General features: G+C 39.9%; 1 long non-coding RNA gene across 1 annotated transcript in view; it reads left to right on the forward strand.

The window, feature by feature from the left end:
* Positions 1-16,355, forward strand: part of LOC145803213 (uncharacterized) — a 34,727-nt gene extending 18,372 nt beyond the window's left edge. Inside the window, exon 3 of the long non-coding RNA XR_014345335.1 lies at positions 16,159-16,355. This is a non-coding gene — a long non-coding RNA (uncharacterized LOC145803213). The remainder of the gene's footprint in view (positions 1-16,158) is intronic.
* Positions 16,356-17,473: the final 1,118 nt, after the last annotated feature.

A 17,473-nucleotide genomic window follows, 5' to 3' on the forward strand; every position in this document is an offset into this window, starting at 1 on the left:
CGTCGGCAAAACCTCCACTTTCAGCGACTAAATTGCTTTTAGTCGGCAAAACTGCTATAATCAGCGACTAAACCTATTTTTAGTCGCCAAAACCCTACCTTTTCGCTACTAAATTATTTTAGTCGCTAAAAACCGTGACTTTTGGCTACTAAACAAACTTTAGTCGCTGAAAACCGTATATTAGGCGACAAAACTTCCTTTTAGTCGCTAAAAACACGCTGTTCGGCGACTAAACCCTTTTAGTCGCTAAAAACCTGCTTTTCGGCGACTAATTCCATTTTAGTCGCCATTTCATGCACTTTCAGCGACGAATTTTTTTTTTTTAGTCGCCGTTTGTGTTTTTTGTTGTAGTGTACCTAACTAATTATTTACAACACTTAATTAGCTACAACTAATTAATTCTAATACATATTTGATCTATTGCTAATTAAACTAATTAGCTAATCCCGGAAGTGAGTGAGGCCCATGCATGCTCGGTTTCCACTCAAAAAGCCACTGCCTTGTTGCTGCAAGCCTCTGTTTGCAGATGTGAGCATTGACAATACTGCCCACTTCCAGAACACCTCTGCTCCACCTTACCAACACACTGTGCAAATTTCACTGATGGCCGACAAGGGGCCGGTCGGCTACCACTGGTGGCCGTTCGACTACTGGTGGTGGCTGTCGACCACTGATAACCTGGACTTCCTTGCTCTTGGAGATGAGTGAACCCTTAAGCCATAAACCACCAATTTTCACACTCTCAAGTGGTTTAAGAGCTCAAATCCAACCTCAAATCACCTCAGTAAGAAGCTCTCTAGGTTTGGTTTGGTGTGTTTGGGCATAGGCTATGCAAGTTGCAAAAGAGAGAGAGAATTGTAGAGAGAGAGGATTTTTCCAAAAAATATTTCACTCCTAAATGTTTTCTAACCTTGAAAGCAAGAAGAGAGGCCTTCTAAATATAGAAAAACAGCCCCTTAGGTCAAAAATATCAAGCCCTGGACAGCTGGAGCTTTTGGAGGACAACTGGCACAAAATATCTTGGTTTTTCACCATTGGCCAAATAGCCAGAAGTGTGGCCGGTCGGCCATCAAAAATTTGCTTCTAGACCCAACTTCAAATGGGCATATCTCTTTCATCTGCACTCCTTTGCAGGTCTTTCTTGAGTCTAATTGAAGCCCCAAAAATCTAATTTCCAATGGTGGAAGCCTCACATCTAAATTCTAAGTGTGCAAAGAGATATTCCTATTTTAGTGAAGGTTGCTCAGTTTTGTCTTAAACGGATTGATGCCTAACTTCAAACAACCATATCTCCCTCATCCGAACTCGGATTTAGAAGATTCTTCGATCTAAAATGAAGCCCTGGAAGTATACTTTCCAATGGTGGTGGCCTCATAACAAAAGTCCAAGTGTACAAAAGGATACGCCTGATTTAGTGCGGGCTGCTCAACTCTCTCTTAACGGTTCATGTCCAACTTCTTCCCCAACTAGGTTTCTTCCATCTCCTCAATTTTCTTCAACTCCAAACCTGCAAATAGGATGTTTCAAAGATTTTTTTTCAAAGAGTTCACCTCTCTTTCATTTATTTCCACTTTGCCCTTACTGGATTTACCGAAAAGTGCAATTTTTAACAAAATGCGAGCCTCGGAACATCGTAGAAACATTTTGAAAATATTTTGAAAGAGAGGGTTTTAAGGTCTAAAAAATTTTTGGTCCAAAATAGGGTGTAAGGTTGGGATTTAGAGCTCTTCTTGCTAAAGAAATCGAACATTTTCATAACACAACTTTCATTATCGAGTGATTAATCCGTGGCACCCAAGTCTTAAGGGCGATCAAAAATGGGGTGTCTACATTTCTCTGTCGCGAATTGACCAACTCGTGGATGCAACTGCCCAACACCAACGCATGAGTTTCTTGGATACTAATAGGGGTTATCATCAAATTGCCATGGATCCCGCCGATCAAGATAAAATGACATTCCTTACACCAAGGAGGACCTACTGTTATAAAGTGATGCCTTTTGGATAAAAGAATGCCGGGGCAACTTACCAAAGATTGGTCACCAGCATGTTCAAAGACTAGCTTGGTGAGACTATGGAGGCCTATATCGACAACATGGTAGTGAAGTCCAGAGTAAAGGGGGACCATTTGAATGGCTTTGCTATGACGTTTGGTATTCTTCAGAAATACAAAATGAAACTTAACGCATCCAAGTGCACATTCGGTTTTGGATTGGGGAAGTTCCTCTGCTATATAGTGAATCATCAAGGGATCGAAGCAAACCTGAAATAGATAAATTTTGTGACTAGCCCATGACCCTTCACTCAATGGGGGCTAGACATTGTCTGGTCATTGCCAAAAGCTCCTGGTAACAAATGATTCTTGATAGTCGCCACTGACTACTTCATGAAATGGGTAGAGGCCGAACCATTGACATACATAAGGGCTGTCGATGTCAAACATTTTGTATAGAAGAATAGTATCACCTGGTTCGGCATACCCAAGGCACTTATCTCCGACAACGACACTCAATTTGACTGTGAATTCTATTGAGAGCTGTGCAACAAGTATGGAATTCATCCCTATTTCTCGTCACCCGCTTATCCCTAAAGTAGTGGCCAGGCTGAAGCCTCCAATAGGGTAATCCTAGACGGTATCAAAAAGAGATTGGAAAAAGCTAAGTGCAAATGGGTTGAAAAACTCCCAACTGTGCTGTGGGCCCACCGTACTACGCCGTGCCGATCTATAGGCAAAATGCCCTTTACCTTGTGTTTTGGTAACGAGGCCATAATCCCTCTTGAAATCGGCTTGCCTACTCTTCGTTCAAGGGCTTTTGATACCGGTCATAATGACATGATGCTGGCCTTAGATTTAGACTTACTTGAAGCACGTCGAGATTGAGCTCTTGTCACCATGGCACGTTATCACCAGTAGCTGGTCAAATCATACAACCATCGAGTACATCTGCACCACTATGTTCCTAGAGAGCTGGTAAAACGTTCCTGCCTATTGCCCGGACTCTGTCTGACGGGAAGCTCAGTCCCAACTGGGACGGGCCATGTCAGATTGATTCCAATGCCTAGGCAGGGGCCTACTGCCTATCTGACATGACCGGCAAGGAATTACCTAGGCCTTGGAATTTAACTCATCTCCTCAAGTTTTATCATTAACGTCGCCCACTGTAAAGCTTTTTTCACTTCTTATATGTCCTTATCGATCGCCATATTCAATGTAGTCTTTTCATTGCACAATAAAGCTTTGTTTTTCTCTGTATGCCAACGACAAGTTTTGGAATTCGGGCGCCCTTTGTGCTTAGCATGCATGCATGTTCACCATAAGGGGCCAGCGAAAGTCTTCGAATTTGGAGCACCTATCGTTCTCGGCATGCATGCATGTTCCACAAGGGAGGCCAACGAAAATCTCCAAATTCGGAGTGCCCTTCGTGTTCGGCATGCATGCATGTTCCGCACGGGGAGCCATCGAAAGTCTCCGAATTCGAAGGGCCCTTCATGCTCAGCTTGCATGCATGTTCGGCATGGGGGGCCAACGAAAGTCTCCGAATTCGAAGCACCCTTCGTACTTGGTATGCATGTATGTTCTGTACAGGGGCCAATGAAAGTCTTCAAATTCGAAGTGTCCTTTGTGCTCGGCATGCATGTGTGTTCCGCATGGGAAGCCCATGAAAGTCCTTGAATTTGAAGGGCCCTTTGTGCTCGGCCTGCATGTATGTTCGCCGTGATGAGCCAATTAAAGTACAATTCCGATGAGTAATTCTTGGTACAAATAGAGAGGAGTTGGATTATGGGATCGTAATCAAATTCAAAAGAGCAATTTATTCATATCATAATCAAATTGGATCGGAATACAAGAAACTAAACTTGACATTTTGTTTACAAAAAAGAAATTCGCTAATTAAACTGGAAACGACAATGTTGACTAAGTCTTCTCCGGATTGCCAACATCTTCATCATTGTTGGTCTTCTCAACGTTGTAGGCTTCAAACGGTATTGTGTATCCTTGATACAATGGGGATGTCGAATCTACCCCCGCCACTTGCAATGCCTTAAGTCATCCGTGTTTGAAGCCACAGTTCTCGCAACGACACACGCCATCAGCTAGCTTCTCCATCGTCTTATCAATGCCGACCTTTTGCCCTTCAAAAAACTCCTTATTATAAGCCCGCGTTTCTATGGCCTCGCGCACAAAAATGGCTACAGTATCTCTATCGGCTATGACGCGATCCAAAAGGCATTGCATGAGCGTATCTTTTAAAGGTTGAGCTGCACCGACTATTTTGAGTTTGGCAATCTTTGCTTTCTGAGCTTTATTCTCGGCCTGCTCTTTCGCCTCCTTTAGTTGGCGCTCTAGGTTCCATATACGACCATCCTTATGATCGATTTCCTTACAAACAGCTCGAAGACGTATGCCAATATCATAGGAGCTGTACAGTCCCTTGACAGCTCCATGAATGCCCTCTCTAAACACCTTATAATTAGCACGATTTGCCACTGATTGGTGAACTTCTGGAGGAAACATTTGCCGAGTGAATTCAACTGCCACATTTGGATCATGGACAATCGAATCAGCTTCAGTCACTAGTTTGTTTCCAATAAAAATTGAAAAACTCAAAGGATGAGGCAGCCTGCTAGGTTCACTGTGGACTATAGATTAGGTGCATGTGGCTTTTACACTTCTCTTCATTTGCGTCATGGGAGATCTATTGCGTTCATCTCTCTTAGGAGAGCTGCTTCGTCCTCTAAGTGACCTACGCCTATCCCTTCCCCCTCTAGCTCCTGCGCTAGCACAATCATTGCGAGATTCTTGGTTCATCTCGACGTCAAGATATGCTAAAGTTTTCTTTTCTCCTCTGCTGTTGTAGAAAATTCTTCCCGACATATGCTACCTTGACCACTTTGGAGAAAAAGTTACTTTTTGAACAGTTCTTCATTTTCGTAAGATGCTACAACTCATTTAAGATACTTACGGATGGCTACGGACACCGCTTGGCATTAACTATGCTCATACCATACCCAATGCCCCATTAATAACGTCACATACGCAAGGGTTGACATACTTGGTTTTGACTCCGCATGCACCACCCATGGTGTCTTCGGCATATCATGTACTTAACTGGGGCAGGGGAAAATATATGAATTTATTCGGCATTACATCTGTTTGGGAAGAACACATTGCCGACTTGATATGTAACGCCCCACTTAAGCATTGATTACTTGGTAACGAATTATCATGTGTTGTTGTTGCCGACCTGACATATAGTGCCCCGCTTGAGCGATCAGGTGGCCATTGCGCTAACTCCACGTATCCCCCAGCCTTATACTATTCGGCTTATCACGCAGTCAACTGGGGCAGAGGCAAATATATGAATCTATTCGGCATTACATCTATTTGGGAAGGAAATGCTGCCAAAGTGGTATGCATGCCCCATTGGCCCGAATTATGTGATACTGGCCAAATAAGTTAAGCCATTTGTACCATTTAGCATCATTTTCCAATTAGCATGCAATAATTCCTTTTAGAATAAGTGAAGTCATAGTCATGCAAGTAGAACATTTTGGTGCGCGACAAGCTATTTTCATTAATAAACTGATTTAGCACATCTATTTCACTTTATACATGAAAACGACCCAATTACATTAAAAAAAAAAAAAAGAAGTAAACAAACAAACAAACACTAGCAAAATGCACAATGGCTACAAAATCAATTAAAATAGCTAACTATTCTAATCGGACCACCAAAGGCTCCATGCTGCCAGCAAACGGGCTTCAATTTCCTCAGGGTCTGACTCTAGAGGCTCCACTTCTTTTTGCTCGTAGGGAATCGACATTTTAAGGCTGACTTTCACATCTGCTAAGGCTTTGAGCCAGCCATGCTTGAAACCCCTATTTTCAAACTTCAAGGCGTCATCGGCCTATAGTTCTTTGGCAGCCAATTCCCCAGCTTCAAAGGCCTTGGTGGCCGCTACTTTCGCTTCTTCAGTTGCCGAATTAGCCTTCTGGAGTTTGACCTTGAGTTTCTCCAAATCAGCTTGTGCCATCTTTAGAGCAGAATTCGTAAGGTTCGCCCACTCTTCGATGGCACGACGCAACAGATCCACGTACCTCATCTTCTCTTCCTTTGCAACGGCTCTTGTGCACTTCTCTTCGGTCTTTCATGGCTTAGCCTTAGCCTTTTTAGTTGCGATCACCAGATCGGCTATAGCTGATTTCGATTTGCTCTATTCGGCAACCACCTTAGTCCTTAATGAACTGATTAACTCCACGGTGTCATGTTGGCGACAGTCGATTTCGGCAATATGCTCGGCAGCCTGAAATGAATAAGGTGGTAAGCTAAGAATACCAAAAGTAACAAGTAAAAATAAAAATGCTTACAAAATGATACTTACAAAATGCCTGATTGCCCATCCAAAGCAACCAAAATCATATTCGATTTGGCGTGAAACGCAACCTTATCAACAGGAAGGGCGATGGCTGCAGCTACACCCAATACAACTACGAGATCCTTCACTGTAGAGGTGTCGGTTAGAATTAATGACCCTTTCGCCTTTGCCTGAATCACGAATGGCGCCGCGAGGCCAAGAGGCGAAGAAGGCCTTGGCTTCTTCTCGATCGGTTGCTTAACCACCTCAGCAGATTCGGCAGGATGCTTTTCGCCCCTCTGTTCGACCGCCAATTCTTCCACTATCTACTCAAGGATGGGTTGCGCCGAGTCCACCGGTTCAACCTGAGTGATTTCAGTCACCAGTAGAGGGACTTCTTCACTTCTTTCAGCGCTTGCCACTTTCTTCCGCGCTGCCATCTTCTCGGCGTTTCTTCTCTTGGAAAACTGCACAAAGGATTCGCTCGCCATATCTTCCGAGGTGACTCCAGGCAAGTTATCCAAGTCTATAAAAATATCTTCTTCTTGGGGGCTTTCGATTTCAACTTGCTCACTGGAGCCGACTTGTTCGAAATCCAAAGGCAATTCCTTTGTTTTTTCGGCTTGAAGAAAGTCCAACTCGATGCTTTTGTCTTTAACTTGTTCGGCGTTGGTAACTTGTTTTATTCTGGAGCCTTGGTTAATGCCCTGATCAGACCTTTGGTCATTGTTGTCGGCGTGTTTATTGGTCGACGATTCCCCAATGCCCATCTCTCTTAGATTGGCAAAATTGGGAAACACGAGACCCGTAAGTTGTTGTTCACCTCCCAGAATGGGGATGTGATTGGCCACCAAAAAAGTTGGATAGGATGTGTCGTATTGAAGTAATATATGCGCAACCCGACCTTGTCCTTGTAAATTTGGCCGACCGACGAAATCAAGGACAATTTTCACTTGGGCAAGCACATGTTCATCTGTGGAGGTGAGGGACCTTTTGAGATTGTTTCCTACACAAGACAGAAACGGTTAGAATAAGTGAATGTCGAATAAAAATAGAAATTAGTGTGAAATAATCGACGACCTGGTTCACCCTTGTGCCTGGGCACAGGAGTTTGGCGATCTTCCCCCTAGTCGAACTCCCAATTGCTGCGAACAACTACCATTACGTCATCTACTCTTTTGCCAGAACTGGCAAGCATAGTGACCAGATGGTGATTGGCGTCTTTCGCTCTGAGAAAATATCGCCCTTGCCAACCAGAAGATTTGGCAAGGACGCAACAGTGCTGAATGGTCGAAACCCCTAGGTTAAGACGGAGGCAGCGATTTAACTCTATGACACCCATTACGATTTGGTAAAAATTAACGTTTGGTTGGGATGGAATCAAACCCTAATGACGTAATATAGTCTTAAGGACAGGTGAATGGGGAAACGGACGCCACCTTCAGTAATCGCTAAGAGGGGAAACAATGGTGTTTTCATAAGCCCTCTCCACGTCGACTTCGCCATCCCTGACTACAGATAGTTGAATGTCGTTGGGGATAAAAAAGTGATGATGAAAGGCTATGACTCTGTCTTCAGAAAGAAGATCCTTTAGGTGATTCGCCATTGGAAGACCGGAGTGAAAAGTTAAAAGAAGAGGAAATGCGACGGACCAAAAGCACAAAAATAAAAGAGAGAATGGAGCTTATAAAACTTATGGACAAAAATGAAAAGGCCGCAAGCAGGAAGAAGAGTAAGAAGGTTGCGGAGAAGGTTCTGAAGTTAGAAAATCACAAGTCTTGAACAACAGTGAAGTCCCATACAAAATGAAAAGGTGAAAAGATTTTAAATCGCATTAAATGAGAGGAGAGTACGAGAAGGTGGGATCTTCATCATGTCTTTTCTGGCACGACAATATTGAAAAGGCCCGTTCGTCGCGTTTCCAAATTCCAAAGCACTTCAAAATGTCAAACTGATCCTTCGGCGACTAAGTATGCCGACTACACGGAACCATGCATAGCCGAATCCTCAAGGGGCAATTGTGGGAGTCGAAATTAAGTAGCCTAACATAATTTAGACCAATTGGAGGTAAGTCCATTGGACAGATCTATTGGGCCTAATTAGAGTTGAGTAAAATTGGATAGAGCAAATCGCCGAATAACGGGCCCCAATGCTCGGTAGTCGAGCAGAGTAGTTTAGGCAAGTCGGTGTCTCGCCTAGTTGCCTATTCCTCTTCATAAAGTGCAACGGGGAAATGGGCCCTGATAGGATGCATAGTAGGAGATAAAAACCCAAAGGAGGAACTCTATAAAAGGGATGAGAGGGTTCAAGAATGAGGTATGTTCTAAATAGTTTACTGAAGAAAAAGAGCAACCTATATATTTGGGAGGTGAAAACTAATTAGATTGTCGGAGTGCTAATTCCGGCACTCCCGACTGGAGTTGTTTTTCTATTTTAGGTGACCATCAAAGGACTGCTCCAAGATCTATTTGGATAAAGGAGTACCCTAAATCCACTCCTCTACATTTCCCCTATGAAATTGTTTGGTTTCTGCATCCTCTCTAAACCCTTTAAAATAAAGCTGACTACATCTATAAAATATTATATATATATATATATATATATAAACAAATAATAGAATTAGGATTTCCCATTTTATAGTACAACATATATGAAGGAAAAGGTTATGGTACACACCTCTCAAATGGTATTTATTATATGCACCTTATAAAAAAGAAAATAACATAATTTTATATTTTTTTAAGTCATAACTAAAAATAAAATAAAAAATCATAATCAACATCACATGAATCACAACTAAAATATTGTCATAACTAAAAGGGCAACTCTCTCGTGCCTTGTTTGATCTTATTTGTGCGATTTTTTATTTTGTAAAAAATTCAATCATGCTAGAGTTAACAAAATTATTTGACATATAGAAAAATAAATTTAAAAAGGAAATGTTATATTGAACATATAATTGCTCATTTGACATAGTTTGGTAACATAAAAAAGTAAAATGAATCAAGTTTAAACAAATTTTAAAATTTGTAAAAATTTTCAAACCAAACTTGAATGGTTAAAATACTAGTAAAAGTTACAATTAAAATATACATACATATGTATATATATATATATTGGATACGTATTTAAGAGTTTTAGTTATGAGTTCGGATTTTCTAAAATAATTTTGGAATTTTATTTTTAGATGACTAGTATTTAATTGTACAATAAATGCAGTGATTGATATATTGAGATGGTTTGGTCATATATAACGGAAACCAACAGAGGTAGTAGTGAAAAGATGCAATAAAATGACGGTAGATGGAAGTGTTAGGGGGATGGGCAAAAATAGATTGAGGTGAGCTAGTGTAGTAAATAGACATATAAATCTCCTTTATTTGACTAACCAAATGGCCGTTGATAGAGTCAAGTGGAGAAGAAAGATTCATGTAGCCGACTCTATTTGATGGGACTTAAGGCTTGCTTAGGTTTGTTTTTGTTTGGTATTTAATTGTACAAAAATTGAAGATACAGTAGTCAAAAGTTGCAAGTATGACAACCATACATGTGAGGCCCTAACTTTTTGTAATGTCCCTAAACGCTTATAGTTGAAGAATTTCAATAAGAAATCTTGTTTCTCTATTTCCTACAAATTAAACCCTAGAAATCAGGAGTAACTGTGCGAGCTAATCAGCAAACCCTAATCAACTCTGAGAACTTAAGAAACATTTTAAAACCCTGAATTAATAATTTAGAAACCCTAGAATGAAAAATTATAAGAGAAAAACCCTAATTTTCGATAATCGCAGTTTTAGCCCGGTATCTCGCCTTTTGTTGCGAATCGGCACCACGTGGCCCGAATTATTTTTCCTATCATTATTTTATTAATTATATAACTTAAAATTATGTTTTATTTCAAAATTTCCGATTGTACCCTTTTTTTTCTTAATTATTGCATTTTGGCCCCAAAACCTTAATATTTTATTCAATAAATGTATAACCAATATTTTATTAATTTATAGAAAATATCCTCTATATTTTATTAACAAAAAAAATCAAATTTTCACATGGATAAATAGGGTAGCTGGCTATAGGTGGTGAAAAGGACCTAGAAGTATATTTTTTATTCATAGCAAATCTTGTACATCAATGCAACAAATCTTTGACCATCATGGAGGAATGGGGGGCATTTATTGCTATATCTTTTTTGTTTCCCAATTAACTAGTACATAGGATTACCTTCTCTTAATCAAGATTAATTAACACAAATCTTAATTGGATCCAATTACAAACCAACCAAACTTGAATAGTTTCTATTGAAAACCAACCAAACTAAACCAACCCTTCTCTCTCTTCCTTGGCCTATAAATACAAGCCTTGCTAGCTATTGTATTTCACTCCATACATACACAACACACAACTGAGAGAGGAGGAAAGGGAGAGCAAGTGAGCTTCAGAGAAAAAGAGAAGAAAAGAGAGCAACAAGTAGGAAAAAGATCTAGCAAACCAAGGTAAATCTCATCCACCTCTCCTCAATGAATCATCATCTCTTTCCCCTTCATAATACATGCTAAAAATATATTTCACATGGTATTAAAAGTTACTACATTATTAGATGATGTATGGTTTGAAAATGAAATGTCCCCCTTCTTCCTTGCAATTTCCATCAAGTTTTTCTCATGGTTTTTGATTTTATTTCCATAGCAAACCTTCGCAACTCAAAAACTGTTTTAAAAGGGAATTAATTGACATATATAGAGTATGTGAAAATTTTGGCTAAGACCCTGGATGTGTTTTTATGACCCCTTTTATTTTTCTAAATACTTGCTGCAAAGAACCTGTTAAAACAGAGGACTTTGGAAAATTCTAGAACATTATATAAAAATGGTATCACGTTCCTTTTTACATCCAAATCTTCCTCTGAAGGTTAGCTTTCAAAAAAAAATTATTTCAATGAAAATGAATGAGTATTTTAAGAGAAACACCAAATTTTGTGACAGTTGTCAAATCTGGACAGAGTTTGTGTATTTCTTAAATATCTAAAAATCAAAAAAGGCCACTCTACTTCCGTAAAATGGTTCTGAAACTAGACTTGATTCTCTACAATTCCTCTAGAAGCCACATTCTGAAACCCTGAAAAAATATTTTTTCTATATTTATTTTTGAACCGGTGCGGTGCTGGAAATCTGAACACTGTGGTTCTTGTTGTTGTTAATGCTTTTGTGCTATCATGACATATTGTTGTAATATATTTTATACTTTCATGCTTGAGTTTCACCTTGAATGGCCTTATTTTGTTCTTACTTGTGCTAACCACTAATGTGTAATACACTTAATGTAAAAAGGGGGAAACTAAATGGGTTGGTAAAGAGGTTTACCGACAACAATAGTCATACATCATAAATGATGAGAATGTTAAGTTGATATTAGTAGTGGATTAAAATGAGTAAGTCTTGCACAACTGGTTGTTCGGAACCCTTGAATGGAGCGGTTGTATTCGGATCATAGGTAGTTCGGTGTAAGGAGGGGTTTGGGCTAGGCCCCTCATTACCATCTCTCTTGAGGCCCTCGGTTGGCGCTACGCAGTATATAACCGTTGGTAGGCATCTGAGGTAAGGTTTGCAACCAAGCAACAAAAGAGGGGGCATACCGAATAATCCGCGTCCAATTCTTGGAGTTAGGAGGACGAAATCTCTTTGGGGGATTTCTAGACTACTAACAACTAACCATATAATCTGTGCTATTATAGACACCTCATTTTTGACCATCCTTAAGACTTCGACGTCACCGTTTGAACACTCGGTGATCATCCATGTTTGTGTTCGTCCTGAGTTCTCGGAGGTCTCGGCCACGCACCTTGCCGGTTTTGTGTTTGGTTTTGCACCAAACACTTGTTGTTTTGCTTCTGAGGGTGGGAAATAGCTTGTTGGCCATCCCCATACCTCATCGGCCATGGATTGAGGCCACCGGCCCTGTTTTGTTGCTACCGGCCATTGGTAATGGCCGACTGGCACTCTTTATGGTCGACCGACCATTGTTTTGGTCAATCCGTCATTTCTGGCTGGCCGATCACTGTTCATCTACTTTTGGCAGATATTTTATGCCAGCTGTGATAGCTGGCATCCACAATGCACCCCCTCCATACACGTGTATGGAGGGATTTCACTCTTGCTTAGCTTGTTTTGTAAGCTTTACAAGAGTGAATCTCTATAAAGTGAGGCCTTCTCCTCCCTCCTCAAGGGTTCTAAAAAAATTCCAGAGCTCTGAGATTAGGGTTAGAGGATTGTGTATCTATTCTATCTCTATATCTCCCTCTCTTCCAGATTGTGTGTGTATTAAGGTGTTTTGTTCATAGTTTTGCATACAAACACCTAGTATTACACTTTCCTTTGGTTACTGAGGTGCTAAGGAGTTATTTTCAGAGTTCTTGAGTTGATCTAAGCTTGGAGAGACCAGCTGGAGCATTGTTCTTGAAGAGGTCTTCAAGGGTAAGAACTTTACCCCTTTATTCCCTATTTTTGCTTAGGCTTTTAGCCATCCTTGCATCTGTTTTTAAGATTTGTGTATAACTAATAAAAGTGCTGATTTTGCATGCTTTTGATAGTTGTTTAAGGTCTTTTTGAGGTTTGGGGTTGTTTGACCCCTCTTAGGCCTTGTTTGGCCTCATTTTTGTGCACTTTTGGTGAGCTCCGGGACCACCTTGTTTGGCCTCATTTTTGTGCACTTTTGGTGAGCTCCGGGACCACCTTGTGTTGGCCTCCTCACCACTAAAATCCAGAGGGATTTCAGTGGTGAGGATGGTGCTTTGAGGTTCTAGGAAGGAGAGGGCCATCCCCTCTCCTTGTTACCTTCAAAACTTGTCATTTTAGCCTCATGTGTGAGCACCTCTCTTAAGTTCATGTTGGGCATGTATTAGGTAGTATTTGCGCTTATTTTTCCATGATATAGCACTATTTTAAGTTGGTTTAGACACACCATGCATGCTTTGCATACTTGCCTTGTAATGCCATGAAATTGCCTTAACATGCTTTGTGCTTTGAGCCTTGTTTCTAGCATGATTTTGGCTTAGCTTTGTGAAGCTTTTATGCATGTTTCGATGTGCTTGAGATTTGATTTTGGTTATTTGGGTCGTTCATGACTTGCTTTGTATAGCTACTATGTAATCTCCCTTGTAAGCCTTGAGTGTTGGCCCCTCTAGCATGCTCTCCTTGCATCATTTCAGTGGTTTAGAACTACTTACCATGTCATTTCATTCCATATAGCATGCTTGTATACTTACATTTCTGGCTCCTTTGATGTTTCGAAAGGTTGATGTCTTATGCTCAATGTTTGGACTTTTGTGCATGCCTCTAGACTTCGACCATTTAGATGCCATCTAGGTGGGTTTTGGGGCTTATTTTAGCATGTCATATCTCTGTTTTTGGTCGCTTAATTCATACCATGTTTGGTTGCATTAAGTGTGGTGTAATGCCTCTTTAGTGGCCTTGTATGCCTCATGCATTTGCTCCTTTTGTTTTAGCTTGTTGGCTTTGGTCATCGCATGTGTTAAGCTTACTTTGCCATGCTTTAGGACTGTGTCGGGTCATATTTGCCATATGCCCTCTGTTTTGCATGGTTTTGGTTCAAGTCCTCTTGCTATTTTTGGGCTTTAAGCTTCATTGCATGCCATGTTTGGTTTGTTTATGTGATTTGGCATCACTCTTAGTGCCATTTCAGAGCTTGCAACATTGTCACATTTGCATGCTTTTCATCCTCTTTTAAGTGTGCTTAAAAGTCCCCTCTTTATGCTTAAGTGTTGGTCCATTTGCATGCATGTTTGCATGTGCATTTGTCCTTCATTCTTGAGCACTTTGGCCACTGTTTTGGGCTTATTTGAGAGCAGCCCAAATTAGTCTAAGTCCACCTTTTGTATGTTGCTCAAATGTTGTTACATTGCTTCATGCCTGCATGCTTAGGTTGCATTTGGCATGCATGCCTTACCTCTTGAATCACCATGATTGAGGTTGGGTTCATTGTGTGTTTGTGCATTACATTTGACACCAAAATGCGTAACTTGATTTCTTGGGCCATCATGCATCGAAATGCGTGATTGGTGGCCCGAGGGTCGAGGGCCATCCTCATTTGAGTCATGAACATGATAAGGAGCGTGGTGGTGCAAACATTTGCTTTGAAATGCATTGTCATGCCTTGTTTGCCCTCTGCTGCTGTCAAAATAGGATTCTACAGGAAGATATGGTCGACCAACCATTCTCAGTGCCGGCCGACTAAATATCTTTGGCTGAGAGCCATTCCAATGGTCGATGACTACTTTCCCATGGCTGGTGGCCATTCCTCATGGCCGGTGGCATCCCACGGTGTTCATAGAGTGTTCCTTAGGATTTGTGCAATTTTCAGAGGCATAAAACAGTGAAAACAGAGGCAGCTTGTGCATGGTGGTGGATTTCCAAGTGGAGTCGAGCACGCATGCATTGGACCCTCTTCCTGAGGCTGTTTTACCGCTTTATTAGCTTAGTTAATTGGCTTAACTAGTTAAGTGGTCTGTAATTAACTAATTAGCTTGTTAGTTGATTAATTTGTATTATTTATTTGCTCTCTCCGAGAGAGAGCATAACTGTGTAATAAGTGTGGGTGCGTTTGTGCATGTCTTCCAACCCCCACCTCTTTCTCCCTTTTACTTACCTGCTTTTGATGGTTAGTATTAGGGCATATTTCAATTAGCATCCTTATGCTATGCGTGTGCACATTCATTCATTTGTATTGCATGCACCCGGCTCGGCACATCATACTAATCGCATAGTATTTCAAATATAACTTGAATACATGTTATCTGTTGCATTTCACATGCCATCCATAGATTAGCCGAGCCTATTTTAGCTACATTTTGCTTGCGATGCATTAGCCATCTTAACATGGACTTGGATCATACATTTGATTACTAACATGTTCCTTGTTTTCGCTTGGAGTACTAGGTAAGTGTTTATGCTTTAGCATCTCGCATGAGTGTGAATGCTAACATGAAAGCATGCTTACCATGAGGCTAACTGCTTAGTTGATTTACTGCCTGAATGCCTGTGGGTGAAGGTTGGATTGTTTGAATTGGAAAAACTCATCGAAATCCGTATTTTAGCCTACTTGCGAGTAGGAAACCTCAAATCATTTCCAAACAACGGATATGCGATGCTTTGTTCCAAATTAGGCGATCTAGTCTATATTTTTGTGTTGTGCGCATCACATAGTAAGATTAGCTAATTAACCGGAATAAGAACATAATGTTTTCAAAACTTGATATCATGGTTAGTAGAGGTCGATCTTTGATCGGGCGAGCGGGGGTGCTCATAGCTGACCTTCCCCAATCGTACCCAAGTTCCCGAGCCAAGGCAACTTTGGTGTTGACGGACACGTGGCCTTAGGCAAACGAGTCAGGGTTTCCTAAATTCCCCCATAAAAAATATTTAGGTGGCGACTCTGTATCTGGCAAAGCAGTCCATGTTTGGCACTTCTTTCTAAAAATCTGTTTTTCAAAACGATTTGCCGGATTCAGACTCTTTGGTGATTTATCAATCTCACATTGCACATTGTGAGATCAGATTAAGAACCGTGACAATTCGAGTCCGAACTATAGTGAGCCCAAATGAACAAAACCGGGGGGAGGGGGGGATTTCCTCCTGGGACGTTCGGGGACGTCTACAGCTATGAATTTAAATGCCATGATCCTTTGTTTTGTCTTTTTTGTAAATGTTGTTGTGTACTGGACTGGAAAAAAGAGATGGGGTGTGTGTGCGTTTACTAGGCATTCAAAGCTCACGGCGTATCATGCCAGGTGCTGAAGAGAAGCTTATAGCAGGAGACGATGAGCCGGAAACCTTTGAAGACATTTGGCTATCTTAGAAAAGTTAGAAATTTCCCTTTTTATGTTTTGTAAGGCTCATATGAAAATTTAAATTTTCTTTTGGGATATAATGTAATGGAACGAGCTTTTGTAATTAAGGATATTCGTAATTATTCTGTTATTATGTATTTATATTCTAACACCAATATAACCCTTGATGTCCCTTACGAGACCTTGTGTCAATGCCTCTTAAGATCTATCAAAAAGGTAGTGCGCTACCTAAGAAAGCTGGACGTAGAAGGGAGGCTAATTTGTCTCCTATGGCGATCTGGGATCTTACTTAGTTATTGACCATAGGACTCATTAGTGACTTTCCCTTGACTAAACCAATAGTGTAGATTTGGGGCGTCACAATACAAATAATCATTCTAACATTACTTAAAAAATAAAAAAATAAAAAAGAGCAAAAAAGTCTCTCCTTTTGGACTGTTAGCCTAATTACAATTAACCAAAATTTGTAAGATAATTTCCAAAAGTCCCACCACTCAAATTAATTCACCAACCATACTGAAGGGCAAAATAGAAAATTCTAAAAAAAACTAATGGCAAAATAGGCAACAAAAGACGTGCCTTCTCAACCAAACCTATTCTTATATATATATACTAGTGTAAAGGCTCATGCAAGGCATGCGTTACTATGACCTTTTACTCTAATATTTTATTGAGTTTACCAAATGAAATGAAATAATAAGACAAAATTTTAAAACTATTAAGGTACAATTATGGAATAAATAGATGAGATAAAGTTTTAATTCAAATGAGTGGATTTTTTTTTATTGAGATTGATTAGGATGGAATAATTGAATGGTGATATTACATGCCAATGATCATGTGATATCACTGTAAAACTTTGGTTTGGTTGGATTTAAAATATAAATATATATATATATATATTTATATATATATATATATATTTTTTTTTTAGACCTATGCAAGGCACGAGTTATTATTGTGATAAATTTAAATTTCCCAAATGCAAATTTTCTAACACAAATTTTCATTTTTTTAAATAATTATTTTCATATTTTATTCAAATTATTTTTGTTTCGACATTTTTTTTTTACTATTTATTCTGTTAAATTAAAGGAATAGTTGTAATTTCTAATATTGTAGGGGCATTTCATATTTTAAATAAACTTCAGCGGTGTATTTGTAATTTATTCAAAATCAAAATAATTATGTTTCATAACTGACCAAGAATCCTTTCATAATTACAAAAAATCCTTCTTCCAAATCAATCCCACCA

The sequence above is a fragment of the Camellia sinensis genome, chromosome 11 (genome assembly GCF_055761805.1).
Source record: "Camellia sinensis isolate YWXY chromosome 11, ASM5576180v1, whole genome shotgun sequence".
Taxonomy (NCBI): domain Eukaryota; kingdom Viridiplantae; phylum Streptophyta; class Magnoliopsida; order Ericales; family Theaceae; genus Camellia; species Camellia sinensis.